Source organism: Acipenser ruthenus, chromosome 10 (assembly GCF_902713425.1).
Source record: "Acipenser ruthenus chromosome 10, fAciRut3.2 maternal haplotype, whole genome shotgun sequence".
Taxonomy (NCBI): Eukaryota; Metazoa; Chordata; class Actinopteri; order Acipenseriformes; family Acipenseridae; genus Acipenser; species Acipenser ruthenus.
In genome coordinates this window covers 22581531-22599045 of record NC_081198.1, presented here as the reverse complement: position 1 = coordinate 22599045, position 17515 = coordinate 22581531, and the positions used below count along the sequence as shown (strand labels likewise).

Below are 17515 nucleotides of genomic sequence, written 5' to 3'. Positions count from 1 at the left end.
CAGGAGAAGGCGTTCGATAGGGTAAGCCATGAATATATGTACAAAGTGATGGACCAGATGAAATTCGCTCCTGGACTTAGGGAGTGGGTTAAAACCATATATACAAACATTAGTACCCGAGTCTTGGTGAACAGGCACCTGACTGGTAAAATATCTATCCAGTCAGGGGTCAGACAGGGTTGCCCACTATCCCCACTGCTATATGTCGTGTGCATTGAACCCCTCCTGCAGGCAATTCGTAGGGATACCAATATAACTGGTTTCCAGCTGCCTGGATCCAACGGGGTCCAGGTCAAAACAACAGCATATATGGACGATGTGTCACTCATTTGCACCAACACATCGTCGGTACCTCGGATTAGTAATATCCTTGAGAAGTACTGCACGGCGACCGGGGCAGTGATTAATAAGTCCAAGAGCGAAGTCTACGTGTCTAAAAATTGGCAGGTAGATAGGGAACTGTCGGACATGTACCCTGTCAAAAAGGACAAAATCAATATTCTGGGCCTCATTTTCGAGAACAATAGCTCGGGGGCCCAGAGCTGGACGGCGGCCATTAACCAGGTCCGTAAAAAGATTGGCGGATGGAGCACAAGATCCTTAACAATGACGGGTAGAGTATTAATAACCAAGTCTATACTGTTCCCCATCCTCTCTTATGTAGGAAAAATCTTTCCCCCAGACAGGACCACCAAAAAAGTGGTGGACCGCATTATCCACCGCTTTATCTGGGGCAGCAAGATGGAGAGGGTAAAGCGAGCCACCCTGAGTAAAGCCGACAAGAAGGGAGGTAAGGGGGTCCCGGACGTTGTGCAGCTCACCCGAGTGCAGGGGCTCACGCAAACTATCAAGAACATCCAGGCCCTGGACAGGAAGGTATGTTACATGAATCGTTTCTATTTTGCCACCTGTCTCAGGGCCTTGGGCCTCTGCACTATTGATAACACCGTGCCGTACTCCTGGGACCCCCCATTGTATTATAGAACCTTAAGGGACACTATATATAAATTGGGCTTAGATAAAGCAAAATTGGCCTCCTGGGAATACAAGGCTGTAACTAAATATCTTGCCGGTTCCCAGGAAATTGAAAAAGTAGCTACATTCTCCCTCACCCAAAGCCAAAAAATCTGGGAGAATGTGTCTCACAGCTGCCTCAGTAATGTCCAGAAGGATATAGCATGGAACACCGTCCACAGTGCACTCCCCACTCGAGCGTTCATGTTCAGGAGGGGACTAGCCCAAGTAGAAACATGCCCCTATGCAAAGTGCCGCAAGAGAGAAACACCAGCCCATATCTTCTGGGAGTGTGATGTGGCTGGCAGTGTCTGGCTCTCTGTCTCTGTCTTCCTAAACAGGTTTGCTGACACGGCCAAGATGACCGCTGAGACTGTGCTCTATGGGCCTGCGGGAGGAATCACTACCAGCACAGCTAAGTGCGTTTGGCGTGTCATCAATGTTGTCAAGCAGATCCTGTGGGAAGGCCGTAACGTCTGTGTCTATCACAAGCAGGAGCTAGACACTATCACCACGACCAGAAGGGCACAAACTCTTATCAAGGACTTTGTAATTCTGGACATCCGGACCCTCGGGAAGGACAAGGCCTGCGCGGAGTGGAGGATCGCCGGACTTCAGGACGTGAAGATGGAATAAAGGAAAAAACTGGAACCGTTAGCTCCTAGGAGCGGGACTACAGGGCACCGCTAAGCCTTTTATTTATTTTGTCATGCCAGCATTCCGCCCTTTTTAGCTGGCATGACCGTTTTTCAACGGTGCCCTGGTTTTATGTAGTCTTTTGTTTCAGTTTTATGGACTTTTATTTGATTTACGTTGAATGTTTTATTTGATTTTGTTTTGTTTTGTTTTATGTATCTTTAAGATTTTTAATGTAAACTATTAAAAGTTACATTTTAAGTGTTTTAAAATTTTAGAATTTTAACTCACTGTTTTATACACTGTCCCTTTTCCCCTGTCCCTGTTTTAGATCTAGTTTTATGTTCACTTTTGAACCTTTTAGAGAGCACTCCCCGGCCCTCACAAGCACTGGTTTTTTATAGATGGTTCTTTTTTTCCAGTCACTTTTAAAACAGCACAGGTTTTTTTCATGTTGATTTTAATCTGTGTCTGTTTTAACCATGTACAAAGCACAATTGTCTTGGTGTTTTTAAATGTGTTTTAAATGCTTTTAAAACAAAATGTATGTCTGTATGCATGAATGTCATCTTTAAAAGAAATGTAAAATGAATGAAAAAACGAATGGGTGTAAATGTAAAAAAATGTAAAATCTCAATAAAAGAGTATTAATATCTGATACGTCCCCTATCAGGGGACCATATATTAAATTGATTTTTGGAATCGGAGATGGAACAGGGGCTTGCTCCGTCCACTCCACGCATCGGCCCGGTATTGCAGTACCTCCGGGAACGGTGCACACCTTTCTCTAACGTTGGTCAAAGTCAGATCTGGATCTCTCCTGTGAGCATTTTGTCTACCCCTGCTGGAGGGAGAGTGCCAGTGTTGATGCAAGTTTTCCCGCCGTTTTACTTCTTTTTTTTTCTTTCTCTCTTTCTCTCTTTCTTTCTTTCTCTCTTTCTCTCTTTCTTTCTCTCTTTCTTTCTTGCTGTCTTTCTTTCTTTTATTCACATGTGGTGATGATGTAGACAGCAGCAGGTTGTTTCCTGGGAGCATGCAGCTAACCAGACAAGTGTGGTGGAACATGTCCCTATGCCAGGACCTTCTTAGCAAGCCAGCCAGCCAGCGAGGCACAGTTGTAGTTACCCAAGGCACCTTGCACAGCATAGCAGCTTGGCATGACTATTTGTAAGACGCACTCCGCCAGTTTATGTTTTGTTTTTGGTGTTATGTGTGTGTTTTTGCTTTGTTTTGTTTTCTCCTGCTTAAATTGCACATTTCCCCTCTGGAAGCAGCAGCCCGTTTTTTGGGGGTCTGCTTGTGCTTGGAATTTTGCACCCACCTTTGAATCCCCCTGTGCCGTCCGGGCTGGGGGGCCCCGGGCAAGGGCCAAGTCGCCATCGCTTCTCGGCCTTTTGGCTAAGATCAAGTTTAGTATCTGTTCTTATCAGTTTAATATCTGATACGTCCCCTATCAGGGGACCATATATTAAATTGATTTTTGGAATCGGGAGATGGAACAGGGGCTTGCTCCGTCCACTCCACGCATCGGCCCGGTATTGCAGTACCTCCGGGAACGGTGCACACCTTTCTCTAACGTTGGTCAAAGTCAGATCTGGATCTCTCCTGTGAGCATTTTGTCTACCCCTGCTGGAGGGAGAGTGCCAGTGTTGATGCATGTTTTCCCGCCGTTTTACTTCTTTTTTTTTTCTTTCTCTCTTTCTTTCTTTCTCTCTTTCTCTCTTTCTTTCTCTCTTTCTTGCTGTCTTTCTTTCTTTTATTCACATGTGGTGATGATGTAGACAGCAGCAGGTTGTTTCCTGGGAGCATGCAGCTAACCAGACAAGTGTGGTGGAACATGTCCCTATGCCAGGACCTTCTTAGCAAGCCAGCCAGCCAGCGAGGCACAGTTGTAGTTACCCAAGGCACCTTGCACAGCATAGCAGCTTGGCATGACTATTTGTAAGACGCACTCCGCCAGTTTATGTTTTGTTTTTGGTGTTATGTGTGTGTTTTTGCTTTGTTTTGTTTTCTCCTGCTTAAATTGCACATTTCCCCTCTGGAAGCAGCAGCCCGTTTTTTGGGGGTCTGCTTGTGCTTGGAATTTTGCACCCACCTTTGAATCCCCCTGTGCCGTCCGGGCTGGGGGGCCCCGGGCAAGGGCCAAGTCGCCATCGCTTCTCGGCCTTTTGGCTAAGATCAAGTGTAGTATCTGTTCTTATCAGTTTAATATCTGATACGTCCCCTATCAGGGGACCATATATTAAATTGATTTTTGGAATCGGGAGATGGAACAGGGGCTTGCTCCGTCCACTCCACGCATCGGCCCGGTATTGCAGTACCTCCGGGAACGGTGCACACCTTTCTCTAACGTTGGTCAAAGTCAGATCTGGATCTCTCCTGTGAGCATTTTGTCTACCCCTGCTGGAGGGAGAGTGCCAGTGTTGATGCAAGTTTTCCCGCTGTTTTACTTCTTTTTTTTTTCTTTCTCTCTTTCTTTCTTTCTCTCTTTCTTTCTCTCTTTCTCTCTTTCTTTCTCTCTTTCTTGCTGTCTTTCTTTCTTTTATTCACATGTGGTGATGATGTAGACAGCAGCAGGTTGTCTCCTGGGAGCATGCAGCTAACCAGACAAGTGTGGTGGAACATGTCCCTATGCCAGGACCTTCTTAGCAAGCCAGCCAGCCAGCGAGGCACAGTTGTAGTTACCCAAGGCACCTTGCACAGCATAGCAGCTTGGTATGACCTTGCACTCCCCCTCGGCTCTCGTTATGACGCCATAAGGATTGAGTCCGTGGGGGAGGAAAGCGAAAGCGACAGTGAAAGTGAGAGTGAGAAGGAGGGGAAGGGAGTGAAGAACCAGCAGAGGGTGGGGAAAAGAAAGGGTAGAGACGAGGGGGGGAAAAGAAAGAAGATCAGGATCAAAGACAGCAAGTTGCAGGTGGCCCCCATAGATCCAAAACCAGCTAATGTCCACACAAAGTCCCCAGTCTTGCCCTCGCAGGCAGAGACGGAGGCGAGTGGGACGGCTACACTGCCGCCTAGTGGGCAGGTAGCAGCCAGCCAGGGCATCCCCAGCCAGCCTTCCCAGTCGTTGGCACAAACCCTAGCACACCTCGCAGAAGAGGTGTTCACTAATGCACCGAGGGAGAGGTCGGGGTCAACACCTTCCCTGACCAGCAGTACCTCGGTAGCAATGACCCTCTTCAAGCGAAGGGCCTCCCTTCAAAGCATCCTTGACCCCCTCCCTTGTATGGGCAAAACCAGGGGCCCCCTAGAGGTCCTCCTAGATACAGCACTGGAGGACATGGGAATACCCCTGGACGCGGTAAGCCAGAAGTCTGCTAACAGCTCCAATTCAACAGACGGTAACAGCCAAAGAATGCTGTCTGTCATAACCCCCCCCCAGGACAAAGCTGACCCACACGTTCCGAGGGGCCCTGAGCAAGTTCCACCAGACTTACCTTGTGGGGAGTTGAATAGCCCCAACAACTCCACATACTGTGCATATAAAGACGGTGCTTTCTTGGACGAGGCAGCAGTGAGTACCTTCTCAGGGGTGATGGGAGTTGCAAATAAGCCCAAGCCCCCTCGAAGCAAGCGTAGAGCTAAGAGTAGGAAGAGTGTCCCGACCTCCCAATCATAGTCGCTATGGGGTGGACGCAGCGACTCCTTTTCTTGTTAGCTACCCTGATGGCCCTGATATGTGTGTCTGTTAATGTCAGGAGCATCAGGGAGACACAAAAAAGATTTGATGTACTAAACTATCTAGCTAACTTGAAAGCAGATCTCATCTTTCTGCAGGAGTGTGGTATTTCGTCGAGCCCTGATTATAGGGACCTGAAGGAGAGTTGGACCCTGGGGGACTCCTTCTGGTCGGGCTCCAACATAGCCAGAGCCGACGGAGTAGGTATCCTGTTTAAAAACCCATTTATTACCTCCCGCAGCAGCAGGGAGGTAGAACCTGGTAGAATTCTGAGCGTGGATGTGACATACAACAACACTCCCCTCAGACTGGTCAATGTCTATGCACCCACTAACCAAAACGAAAGAGTTCAATTTTTTCCACAGCTGCGTCCACTCCTGCTGGGGAACGTACCCGTCATCGTGTCAGGTGACTTCAATTGTGCTCTGAGGGACGTAGACCGGAGCAGGCCACGCAACGACCGCTCTAGTAGAGTTTTGTCCTCCGTAATATTTGATTTCTCCCTGTGTGATGCAGGTAAGGACCTGGTGCCTCCCTTTACCTGGGTGAGCTCATCTGGGACCTCCTTCTCCCGTATAGATCTCGTCCTGCATACCAGCTCCCTTACGAAGACGGCAGTAGACACCCAGGCCGTCTTCTTCTCTGACCATAGGCTCCTGCAGGTAACATTGCAGGTCCCTCAGACCTCCCAGATGGGGTCAGGGGTCTGGAAATTAAACACCTCCTTACTCGATGACCCCTCCATAGCTGCAGCCTATAAGAGCAGGCTTGTTGAGTGGACCACTTTGCGTGACCTATTCAACTCCCCTATAGAGTGGTGGGAGATGGTCAAAATGAGAACTAAGGGTTATTTCATAGCAGCAGGCAAGAGGAAAGCAAAAGAAAGGAGGGCCAAATATAAATACCTGAATGCTGCCCTCCAGCGTCTGAGCCTGCTTCAGCTTCGGGGGTTCCCTGTAAGCGACGAGATAGCCCAGACCAAGCTAGATCTTTCAGTGCTTTGTAGGGAGGAACAACGAAAGGTCATGCACAATTCAAAAGTGCAAAAAATGGAGGAAGACGAAAAGTGTACTCGCTTCTTCTTCCAGAAAACGAGGGAGAAGCGGCACTTGATGTCCTCCATGCTCGACAGCAGGGGGAGGATAGCAGAGGATAGTGAGGGAGTGAAAAAAGTGGTAGAGAACTTCTATAGGGACCTATATAACATCAAAGCTACAGATGACACCCTGATAGAGTGGTTCCTGAGCCAGTTGGAGCCTGACTCAGTGCGGGACGACGAGGAGGAGGAGAAGGACCCAGAACTCACGCTGGAGGAGCTCACCCAGGCGGTTAAGACCATGAACACCGGTAAGATGCCAGGTCCAGATGGCATCCCGGGTGAGTATTACCATCTTTTTTGGGACACGCTAAAAGTCCATTTAGCGGAGGTCTACAGAGCGGTCTACAGGGAGAAGCGGTTGGGCCCTTCTATGCGGGAGAGTGTAATTACTCTCCTTCATAAGAAAGGGGAAGTTAAAGATCTACGGAATTGGCGCCCAATCAGCCTCCTTTGCGTGGATTACAAGATACTAGCCAAAGCTCTGATGCTCCGGCTACAAGTACACCTCCCTTTGGTCATTGGCCCCGACCAGGCTTGTGGCGTCCCAGGGAGGTCCATCACGGATATTTTAATGTTAACAAGGGACATTCTGGCTTATTCTAGAGAACGGAACCATCCCCTCGGCCTGTTCAACCTTGACCAGGAGAAGGCGTTCGATAGGGTAAGCCATGAATATATGTACAAAGTGATGGACCAGATGAAATTCGCTCCTGGACTTAGGGAGTGGGTTAAAACCATATATACAAACATTAGTACCCGAGTCTTGGTGAACAGGCACCTGACTGGTAAAATATCTATCCAGTCAGGGGTCAGACAGGGTTGCCCACTATCCCCACTGCTATATGTCGTGTGCATTGAACCCCTCCTGCAGGCAATTCGTAGGGATACCAATATAACTGGTTTCCAGCTGCCTGGATCCAACGGGGTCCAGGTCAAAACAACAGCATATATGGACGATGTGTCACTCATTTGCACCAACACATCGTCGGTACCTCGGATTAGTAATATCCTTGAGAAGTACTGCACGGCGACCGGGGCAGTGATTAATAAGTCCAAGAGCGAAGTCTACGTGTCTAAAAATTGGCAGGTAGATAGGGAACTGTCGGACATGTACCCTGTCAAAAAGGACAAAATCAAGATTCTGGGCCTCATTTTCGAGAACAATAGCTCGGGGGCCCAGAGCTGGACGGCGGCCATTAACCAGGTCCGTAAAAAGATTGGCGGATGGAGCACAAGATCCTTAACAATGACGGGTAGAGTATTAATAACCAAGTCTATACTGTTCCCCATCCTCTCTTATGTAGGAAAAATCTTTCCCCCAGACAGTACCACCAAAAAAGTGGTGGACCGCATTATCCACCGCTTTATCTGGGGCAGCAAGATGGAGAGGGTAAAGCGAGCCACTCTGAGTAAAGCCGACAAGAAGGGAGGTAAGGGGGTCCCGGACGTTGTGCAGCTCACCCGAGTGCAGGGGCTCACGCAAACTATCAAGAACATCCAGGCCCTGGACAGGAAGGTATGTTACATGAATCGTTTCTATTTTGCCACCTGTCTCAGGGCCTTGGGCCTCTGCACTATTGATAACACCGTGCCGTACTCCTGGGACCCCCCATTGTATTATAGAACCTTAAGGGACACTATATATAAATTGGGCTTAGATAAAGCAAAATTGGCCTCCTGGGAATACAAGGCTGTAACTAAATATCTTGCCGGTTCCCAGGAAATTGAAAAAGTAGCTACTTTCTCCCTCACCCAAAGCCAAAAAATCTGGGAGAATGTGTCTCACAGCTGCCTCAGTAATGTCCAGAAGGATATAGCATGGAACACCGTCCACAGTGCACTCCCCACTCGAGCGTTCATGTTCAGGAGGGGACTAGCCCAAGTAGAAACATGCCCCTATGCAAAGTGCCGCAAGAGAGAAACACCAGCCCATATCTTCTGGGAGTGTGATGTGGCTGGCAGTGTCTGGCTCTCTGTCTCTGTCTTCCTAAACAGGTTTGCTGACACGGCCAAGATGACCGCTGAGACTGTGCTCTATGGGCCTGCGGGAGGAATCACTACCAGCACAGCTAAGTGCGTTTGGCGTGTCATCAATGTTGTCAAGCAGATCCTGTGGGAAGGCCGTAACGTCTGTGTCTATCACAAGCAGGAGCTAGACACTATCACCACGACCAGAAGGGCACAAACTCTTATCAAGGACTTTGTAATTCTGGACATCCGGACCCTCGGGAAGGACAAGGCCTGCGCGGAGTGGAGGATCGCCGGACTTCAGGACGTGAAGATGGAATAAGGGAAAAAACTGGAACCGCTAGCTCCTAGGAGCGGGACTACGGGGCACCGCTAAGCCTTTTATTTATTTTGTCATGCCAGCATTCCGCCCTTTTTAGCTGGCATGACCGTTTTTCAACGGTGCCCTGGTTTTATGTAGTCTTTTTGTTTCAGTTTTATGGACCTTTGATTTAATTTGAATGTTTTATTTGATTTTGTTTTGTTTTGTTTTATGTATCTTTAAGATTTTTAATGTAAACTATTAAAAGTTACATTTTAAGTGTTTTAAAATTTTAGAATTTTAACTCACTGTTTATACACTGTCCCTTTTCCCCTGTCCCTGTTTTAGATCTAGGTTTATGTTCACTTTTTTAGAGAGCACTCCCCGGCCCTCACAAGCACTGGTTTTTTATAGATGGTTCTTTTTTTCCAGTCACTTTTAAAACAGCACAGGTTTTTTTCATGTTGATTTTAATCTGTGTCTGTTTTAACCATGTACAAAGCACAATTGTCTTGGTGTTTTTAAATGTATTTTAAATGCTTTTAAAACAAAATGTATGTCTGTATGCATGAATGTCATCTTTAAAAGAAATGTAAAATGAATGAAAAAACGAATGGGTGTAAATGTAAAAAATGTAAAATCTCAATAAAAGAGTATCAGGGGACCATATATTAAATTGATTTTTGGAATCGGGAGATGGAACAGGGGCTTGCTCCGTCCACTCCACGCATCGGCCCGGTATTGCAGTACCTCCGGGAACGGTGCACACCTTTCTCTAACGTTGGTCAAAGTCAGATCTGGATCTCTCCTGTGAGCATTTTGTCTACCCCTGCTGGAGGGAGAGTGCCAGTGTTCATGCAAGTTTTCCCGCCGTTTTACTTCTTTTTTTTTCTTTCTCTCTTTCTTTCTTTCTCTCTTTCTTTCTCTCTTTCTCTCTTTCTTTCTCTCTTTCTTTCTTGCTGTCTTTCTTTCTTTTATTCACATGTGGTGATGATGTAGACAGCAGCAGGTTGTTTCCTGGGAGCATGCAGCTAACCAGACAAGTGTGGTGGAACATGTCCCTATGCCAGGACCTTCTTAGCAAGCCAGCCAGCCAGCGAGGCACAGTTGTAGTTACCCAAGGCACCTTGCACAGCATAGCAGCTTGGCATGACTATTTGTAAGACGCACTCCGCCAGTTTATGTTTTGTTTTTGGTGTTATGTGTGTGTTTTTGCTTTGTTTTGTTTTCTCCTGCTTAAATTGCACATTTCCCCTCTAGAAGCAGCAGCCCGTTTTTTTGGGGTCTGCTTGTGCTTGAAATTTTGCACCCACCTTTGAATCCCCCTGTGCCGTCCGGGCTGGGGGGCCCCGGGCAAGGGCCAAGTCGCCATCGCTTCTCGGCCTTTTGGCTAAGATCAAGTGTAGTATCTGTTCTTATCAGTTTAATATCTGATACGTCCCCTATCAGGGGACCATATATTAAATTGATTTTTGGAATCGGGAGATGGAACAGGGGCTTGCTCCGTCCACTCCACGCATCGGCCCGGTATTGCAGTACCTCCGGGAACGGTGCACACCTTTCTCTAACGTTGGTCAAAGTCAGATCTGGATCTCTCCTGTGAGCATTTTGTCTACCCCTGCTGGAGGGAGAGTGCCAGTGTTGATGCAAGTTTTCCCGCCGTTTTACTTCTTTTTTTTTTCTTTCTCTCTTTCTTTCTTTCTCTCTTTCTTTCTCTCTTTCTCTCTTTCTTTCTCTCTTTCTTTCTTGCTGTCTTTCTTTCTTTTATTCACATGTGGTGATGATGTAGACAGCAGCAGGTTGTTTCCTGGGAGCATGCAGCTAACCAGACAAGTGTGGTGGAACATGTCCCTATGCCAGGACCTTCTTAGCAAGCCAGCCAGCCAGCGAGGCACAGTTGTAGTTACCCAAGGCACCTTGTACAGCATTGCAGCTTGGCATGACTATTTGTAAGACGCACTCCGCCAGTTTATGTTTTGTTTTTGGTGTTATGTGTGTGTTTTTGCTTTGTTTTGTTTTCTCCTGCTTAAATTGCACATTTCCCCTCTGGAAGCAGCAGCCCGTTTTTTGGGGGTCTGCTTGTGCTTGGAATTTTGCACCCACCTTTTGAATCCCCCTGTGCCGTCCGGGCTGGGGGGCCCCGGGCAAGGGCCAAGTCGCCATCGCTTCTCGGCCTTTTGGCTAAGATCAAGTGTAGTATCTGTTCTTATCAGTTTAATATCTGATACGTCCCCTATCAGGGGACCATATATTAAATTGATTTTTGGAATCGGGAGATGGAACAGGGGCTTGCTCCGTCCACTCCACGCATCGGCCCGGTATTGCAGTACCTCCGGGAACGGTGCACACCTTTCTCTAACGTTGGTCAAAGTCAGATCTGGATCTCTCCTGTGAGCATTTTGTCTACCCCTGCTGGAGGGAGAGTGCCAGTGTTGATGCAAGTTTTCCCGCCGTTTTACTTCTTTTTTTTTCTTTCTCTCTTTCTTTCTTTCTCTTTCTTTCTCTCTTTCTTTCTTGCTGTCTTTCTTTCTTTTATTCACATGTGATGATGATGTAGACAGCAGCAGTTTGTTTCCTGGGAGCATGCAGCTAACCAGACAAGTGTGGTGGAACATGTCCCTATGCCAGGTCCTTCTTAGCCAGCCATATACTCTGGCTTCTCTTCAGTTCGAATAAATCTTTCTAAGACTAAGGCTTAGAGGGTAGTGGCATTGCCCGCTCCCTCCGAGGGTCTGTGAGAGGTTTGTTCGGGTGAGGAGGAACAGAATTTTTTTTATTTTTGACTGGCTTTCTTCAGCTCGGCAACTTTTTGGAAGACTAATGCTCAGTCTGGTTTTGGCTTGCCCAATCCAGGCCGAGGGTCTTTCAAGATTTTGTTGACTGTTGAGAGCAGTTTTTTCTTTTTCAGGCGGTTCCCGTTTTTTTCTTTTTCAGGCGGTTCCGGCTTTTCCAGACGTTCCTGGAGTTAGAGAGAAGGAGGACCTACCATCCAGACGACCTTTGAGGACCCTTTGATGACCTAGACGACCTCATCCCCAGCCCTTGATTGTAATCGAGATCCAGACCGAGAGAGCAGCAGGCGCCCAGCAGAGGGCGCCATCTGGGAGGAGCAGAGGGCGGCCCCGGACCCCGAGGAGGCGTCACAGCCACGATTCTTCCTACGTGGTCTCGGTGCCAAGCAGCGCCCCCTACTCCGCCAGGGAAGGACACCGTTCACCTGGGGAGGGGGTCCCTCTTGCGAGGCGACCATCTCCTCAGGGACTAAAGTAATAGTTCCTTCAACTGCCCAGATTTGCTGCTTACGTTGTCTCTTTTCCGTAGAGAGAGACAACCCGGACGTCCAGAGGCTTCTCCCACCCCAATCGGAGGAGCCAGCTGAAGGATGGCGTTCCGGCCAACCCAGGAAACCAGGAGGCACAATGCGGTGCGCTTCACAAGAAACAAGCAAGATGAAACAGAACCAGGACTGACGAGACTGGAGTTCAGCCGGACCATTCTTCAGAGGGGTATGGGTTTTTCCCCTTCTGACTTGAATTGTTTGGTGAAATTGCCAGGGCTTAAGGAAGTGTTTGAGGTCAGTTTTAGGAACCCCCAAAAGTTACAAGAAATGTGGTCCTTTTGGGGGGGAGAATAAATATCTCGCTCCATACAAAGAATTTTGTGTGGATGCACTGACAGACAGAGAAATGAAAGTTGTTACTGTCCAATTTTTCAATGAGGCTGTTAGCGACTATGATATTACAACATGGCTTAACCGCTATGGGAGGGTGTCATCAGAAGGGAGGAAAATTACAGACGAAGATGGGGTTTGGACAGGAGCCAGAAAGTGGCTGGTACGCCTCAATGTTGATCCATCGGGCATTGGAGGCGTCCGCCACATTCCAAACTCCATAGTGTTAGGGCCCAACAGAGGGCTGGTATTCTATAATGGGATGCCAAAACTCTGCAGGAAATGTGGGGAATTAGGACACCTGGCGGCCGCATGTACTGTAGTCAAGTGCAGGAACTGCGGCGCCCCCCACGAGACCAGCCACTGCAGAGAAGAGAGGTAGTGCAATTTGTGTGGAAAGAAGGGGCACCTGTTTAAGGACTGCCCCTCTTCCTATGCCAACATGGCCAGAGCCAGCAAGGCAAACATGAACAAGCCTAGGCCTGAGCAGGAAGAGGGAGCAAGTAACAAAGATCAGTCCACATCACCACCAACAGTATCCAAGACCCAGACTCCAGCACCACCATCATCACCAGCACCCCCTCACCCCCCCGCCCCCGAGACATGTCCCGTTTTACGAGGACCCCTTCCCCCAGCCCAGAGAGAGAGTACAACAGCCACTCCACTAGCTCCTCCAGTAGCTCCTCTGATGCAGAACACGAGTCAGGGAGGGAGCCCGGACCCAGCAGCGGCCCCCCCCTGAGTAGGGCCCTCTCAGCGCCAGCACTCCCCCTCGGCTCTCGTTATGACGCCATAAGGATTGAGTCCGTGGGGGAGGAAAGCAAAAGCGACAGTGAAAGTGAGAGTGAGAAGGAGGGGAAGGGAGTGAAGAACCAGCAGAGGGTGGGGAAAAGAAAGGGTAGAGACGAGGGGGGGAAAAGAAAGAAGATCAGGATCAAAGACAGCAAGTTGCAGGTGGCCCCCATAGATCCAAAACCAGCTAATGTCCACACAAAGTCCCCAGTCTTGCCCTCGCAGGCAGAGACGGAGGCGAGTGGGACGGCTACACTGCCGCCTAGTGGGCAGGTAGCAGCCAGCCAGGGCATCCCCAGCCAGCCTTCCCAGTCGTTGGCACAAACCCTAGCACACCTCGCAGAAGAGGTGTTCACTAATGCACCGAGGGAGAGGTCGGGGTCAACACCTTCCCTGACCAGCAGTACCTCGGTAGCAATGACCCTCTTCAAGCGAAGGGCCTCCCTTCAAAGCATCCTTGACCCCCTCCCTTGTATGGGCAAAACCAGGGGCCCCCTAGAGGTCCTCCTAGATACAGCACTGGAGGACATGGGAATACCCCTGGACGCGGTAAGCCAGAAGTCTGCTAACAGCTCCAATTCAACAGACGGTAACAGCCAAAGAATGCTGTCTGTCATAACCCCCCCCCAGGACAAAGCTGACCCACACGTTCCGAGGGGCCCTGAGCAAGTTCCACCAGACTTACCTTGTGGGGAGTTGAATAACCCCAACAACTCCACGTACTGTGCATATAAAGACGGTGCCTTCTTGGACGAGGCAGCAGTGAGTACCTTCTCAGGGGTGATGGGAGTTGCAAATAAGCCCAAGCCCCCTCGAAGCAAGCGTAGAGCTAAGAGTAGGAAGAGTGTCCCGACCTCCCAATCATAGTCGCTATGGGGTGGACGCAGCGACTCCTTTTCTTGTTAGCTACCCTGATGGCCCTGATATGTGTGTCTGTTAATGTCAGGAGCATCAGGGAGACACAAAAAAGATTTGATGTACTAAACTATCTAGCTAACTTGAAAGCAGATCTCATCTTTCTGCAGGAGTGTGGTATTTCGTCGAGCCCTGATTATAGGGACCTGAAGGAGAGTTGGACCCTGGGGGACTCCTTCTGGTCGGGCTCCAACATAGCCAGAGCCGACGGAGTAGGTATCCTGTTTAAAAACCCATTTATTACCTCCCGCAGCAGCAGGGAGGTAGAACCTGGTAGAATTCTGAGCGTGGATGTGACATACAACAACACTCCCCTCAGACTGGTCAATGTCTACGCACCCACTAACCAAAACGAAAGAGTTCAATTTTTTCCACAGCTGCGTCCACTCCTGCTGGGGAACGTACCCGTCATCGTGTCAGGTGACTTCAATTGTGCTCTGAGGGACGTAGACCGGAGCAGGCCACGCAACGACCGCTCTAGTAGAGTTTTGTCCTCCGTAATATTTGATTTCTCCCTGTGTGATGCAGGTAAGGACCTGGTGCCTCCCTTTACCTGGGTGAGCTCATCTGGGACCTCCTTCTCCCGTATAGATCTCGTCCTGCATACCAGCTCCCTTACGAAGACGGCAGTAGACACCCAGGCCGTCTTCTTCTCTGACCATAGGCTCCTGCAGGTAACATTGCAGGTCCCTCAGACCTCCCAGATGGGGTCAGGGGTCTGGAAATTAAACACCTCCTTACTCGATGACCCCTCCATAGCTGCAGCCTATAAGAGCAGGCTTGTTGAGTGGACCACTTTGCGTGACCTATTCAACTCCCCTATAGAGTGGTGGGAGATGGTCAAAATGAGAACTAAGGGTTATTTCATAGCAGCAGGCAAGAGGAAAGCAAAAGAAAGGAGGGCCAAATATAAACACCTGAATGCTGCCCTCCAGCATCTGAGCCTGCTTCAGCTTCGGGGGTTCCCTGTAAGCGACGAGATAGCCCAGACCAAGCTAGATCTTTCAGTGCTTTGTAGGGAGGAACAACGAAAGGTCATGCACAATGCAAAAGTGCAAAAAATGGAGGAAGACGAAAAGTGTACTCGCTTCTTCTTCCAGAAAACGAGGGAGAAGCGGCACTTGATGTCCTCCATGCTCGACAGCAGGGGGAGGATAGTAGAGGATAGTGAGGGAGTGAAAAAAGTGGTAGAGAACTTCTATAGGGACCTATATAACATCAAAGCTACAGATGACACCCTGATAGAGTGGTTCCTGAGCCAGTTGGAGCCTGACTCAGTGCGGGATGACGAGGAGGAGGAGAAGGACCCAGAACTCACGCTGGAGGAGCTCACCCAGGCGGTTAAGACCATGAACACCGGTAAGACGCCAGGTCCAGATGGCATCCCGGGTGAGTATTACCATCTTTTTTGGGACATGCTAAAAGTCCATTTAGCGGAGGTCTACAGAGCGGTCTACAGGGAGAAGCGGTTGGGCCCTTCTATGCGGGAGAGTGTAATTACTCTCCTTCATAAGAAAGGGGAAGTTAAAGATCTACGGAATTGGCGCCCAATCAGCCTCCTTTGCGTGGATTACAAGATACTAGCCAAAGCTCTGATGCTCCGGCTACAAGTACACCTCCCTTTGGTCATTGGCCCTGACCAGGCTTGTGGCATCCCAGGGAGGTCCATCACGGATATTTTAATGTTAACAAGGGACATTCTGGCTTATTCTAGAGAACGGAACCATCCCCTCTGCCTGTTCAACCTTGACCAGGAGAAGGCGTTCGATAGGGTAAGCCATGAATATATGTACAAAGTGATGGACCAGATGAAATTCGCTCCTGGACTTAGGGAGTGGGTTAAAACCATATATACAAACATTAGTACCCGAGTCTTGGTGAACAGGCACCTGACTGGTAAAATATCTATCCAGTCAGGGGTCAGACAGGGTTGCCCACTATCCCCACTGCTATATGTCGTGTGCATTGAACCCCTCCTGCAGGCAATTCGTAGGGATACCAATATAACTGGTTTCCAGCTGCCTGGATCCAACGGGGTCCAGGTCAAAACAACAGCATATATGGACGATGTGTCACTCATTTGCACCAACACATCGTCGGTACCTCGGATTAGTAATATCCTTGAGAAGTACTGCACGGCGACTGGGGCAGTGATTAATAAGTCCAAGAGCGAAGTCTACGTGTCTAAAAATTGGCAGGTAGATAGGGAACTGTCGGACATGTACTCTGTCAAAAAGGACAAAATCAAGATTCTGGGCCTCATTTTCGAGAACAATAGCTCGGGGGCCCAGAGCTGGACGGCGGCCATTAACCAGGTCCGTAAAAAGATTGGCGGATGGAGCACAAGATCCTTAACAATGACGGGTAGAGTACTAATAACCAAGTCTATACTGTTCCCCATCCTCTCTTATGTAGGAAAAATCTTTCCCCCAGACAGGACCACCAAAAAAGTGGTGGACCACATTATCCACCGCTTTATCTGGGGCAGCAAGATGGAGAGGGTAAAGCGAGCCACTCTGAGTAAAGTCGACAAGAAGGGAGGTAAGGGGGTCCCGGACGTTGTGCAGCTCACCCGAGTGCAGGGGCTCACGCAAACTATCAAGAACATCCAGGCCCTGGACAGGAAGGTATGTTACATGAATCGTTTCTATTTTGCCACCTGTCTCAGGGCCTTGGGCCTCTGCACTATTGATAACACCGTGCCGTACTCCTGGGACCCCCCATTGTATTATAGAACCTTAAGGGACACTATATATAAATTGGGCTTAGATAAAGCAAAATTGGCCTCCTGGGAATACAAGGCTGTAACTAAATATCTTGCCGGTTCCCAGGAAATTGAAAAAGTAGCTACTTTCTCCCTCACCCAAAGCCAAAAAATCTGGGAGAATGTGTCTCACAGCTGCCTCAGTAATGTCCAGAAGGATATAGCATGGAACACCGTCCACAGTGCACTCCCCACTCGAGCGTTCATGTTCAGGAGGGGACTAGCCCAAGTAGAAACATGCCCCTATGCAAAGTGCCGCAAGAGAGAAACACCAGCCCATATCTTCTGGGAGTGTGATGTGGCTGGCAGTGTCTGGCTCTCTGTCTCTGTCTTCCTAAACAGGTTTGCTGACACGGCCAAGATGACCGCTGAGACTGTGCTCTATGGGCCTGCGGGAGGAATCACTACCAGCACAGCTAAGTGCGTTTGGCGTGTCATCAATGTTGTCAAGCAGATCCTGTGGGAAGGTCGTAACGTCTGTGTCTATCACAAGCAGGAGCTAGACACTATCACCACGACCAGAAGGGCACAAACTCTTATCAAGGACTTTGTAATTCTGGACATCCGGACCCTTGGGAAGGACAAGGCCTGCGCGGAGTAGAGGATCGCCGGACTTCAGGACGTGAAGATGGAATAAAGGAAAAAACTGGAACCGCTAGCTCCTAGGAGCGGGA

The 17515-nt window shown here is 49.0% G+C and overlaps 4 non-coding genes and 2 pseudogenes across 4 annotated transcripts; all 6 read left to right on the top strand.

Annotated features, from left to right (window-relative positions):
- The first annotated feature begins 2280 nt into the window (after positions 1-2280).
- On the top strand, positions 2281-2434 carry LOC131738798 (U2 spliceosomal RNA; annotated as a pseudogene).
- A 594-nt stretch (positions 2435-3028) lies between these two features.
- On the top strand, positions 3029-3219 carry LOC131738227 (U2 spliceosomal RNA). The gene has a single exon (XR_009329791.1). It is a non-coding gene; the product is annotated as a U2 spliceosomal RNA (small nuclear RNA).
- Positions 3220-3802: 583 nt separating this feature from the next.
- LOC131739097 (U2 spliceosomal RNA) lies at positions 3803-3993 on the top strand. Its single transcript, XR_009330264.1, has one exon. It is a non-coding gene; the product is annotated as a U2 spliceosomal RNA (small nuclear RNA).
- Positions 3994-9339: 5346 nt separating this feature from the next.
- LOC131738847 (U2 spliceosomal RNA) lies at positions 9340-9472 on the top strand (annotated as a pseudogene).
- Positions 9473-10070: 598 nt separating this feature from the next.
- Positions 10071-10261, top strand: LOC131739096 (U2 spliceosomal RNA). Its single transcript, XR_009330263.1, has one exon. It is a non-coding gene; the product is annotated as a U2 spliceosomal RNA (small nuclear RNA).
- A 600-nt stretch (positions 10262-10861) lies between these two features.
- Positions 10862-11052, top strand: LOC131739094 (U2 spliceosomal RNA). Its single transcript, XR_009330261.1, has one exon. It is a non-coding gene; the product is annotated as a U2 spliceosomal RNA (small nuclear RNA).
- Positions 11053-17515: the final 6463 nt, after the last annotated feature.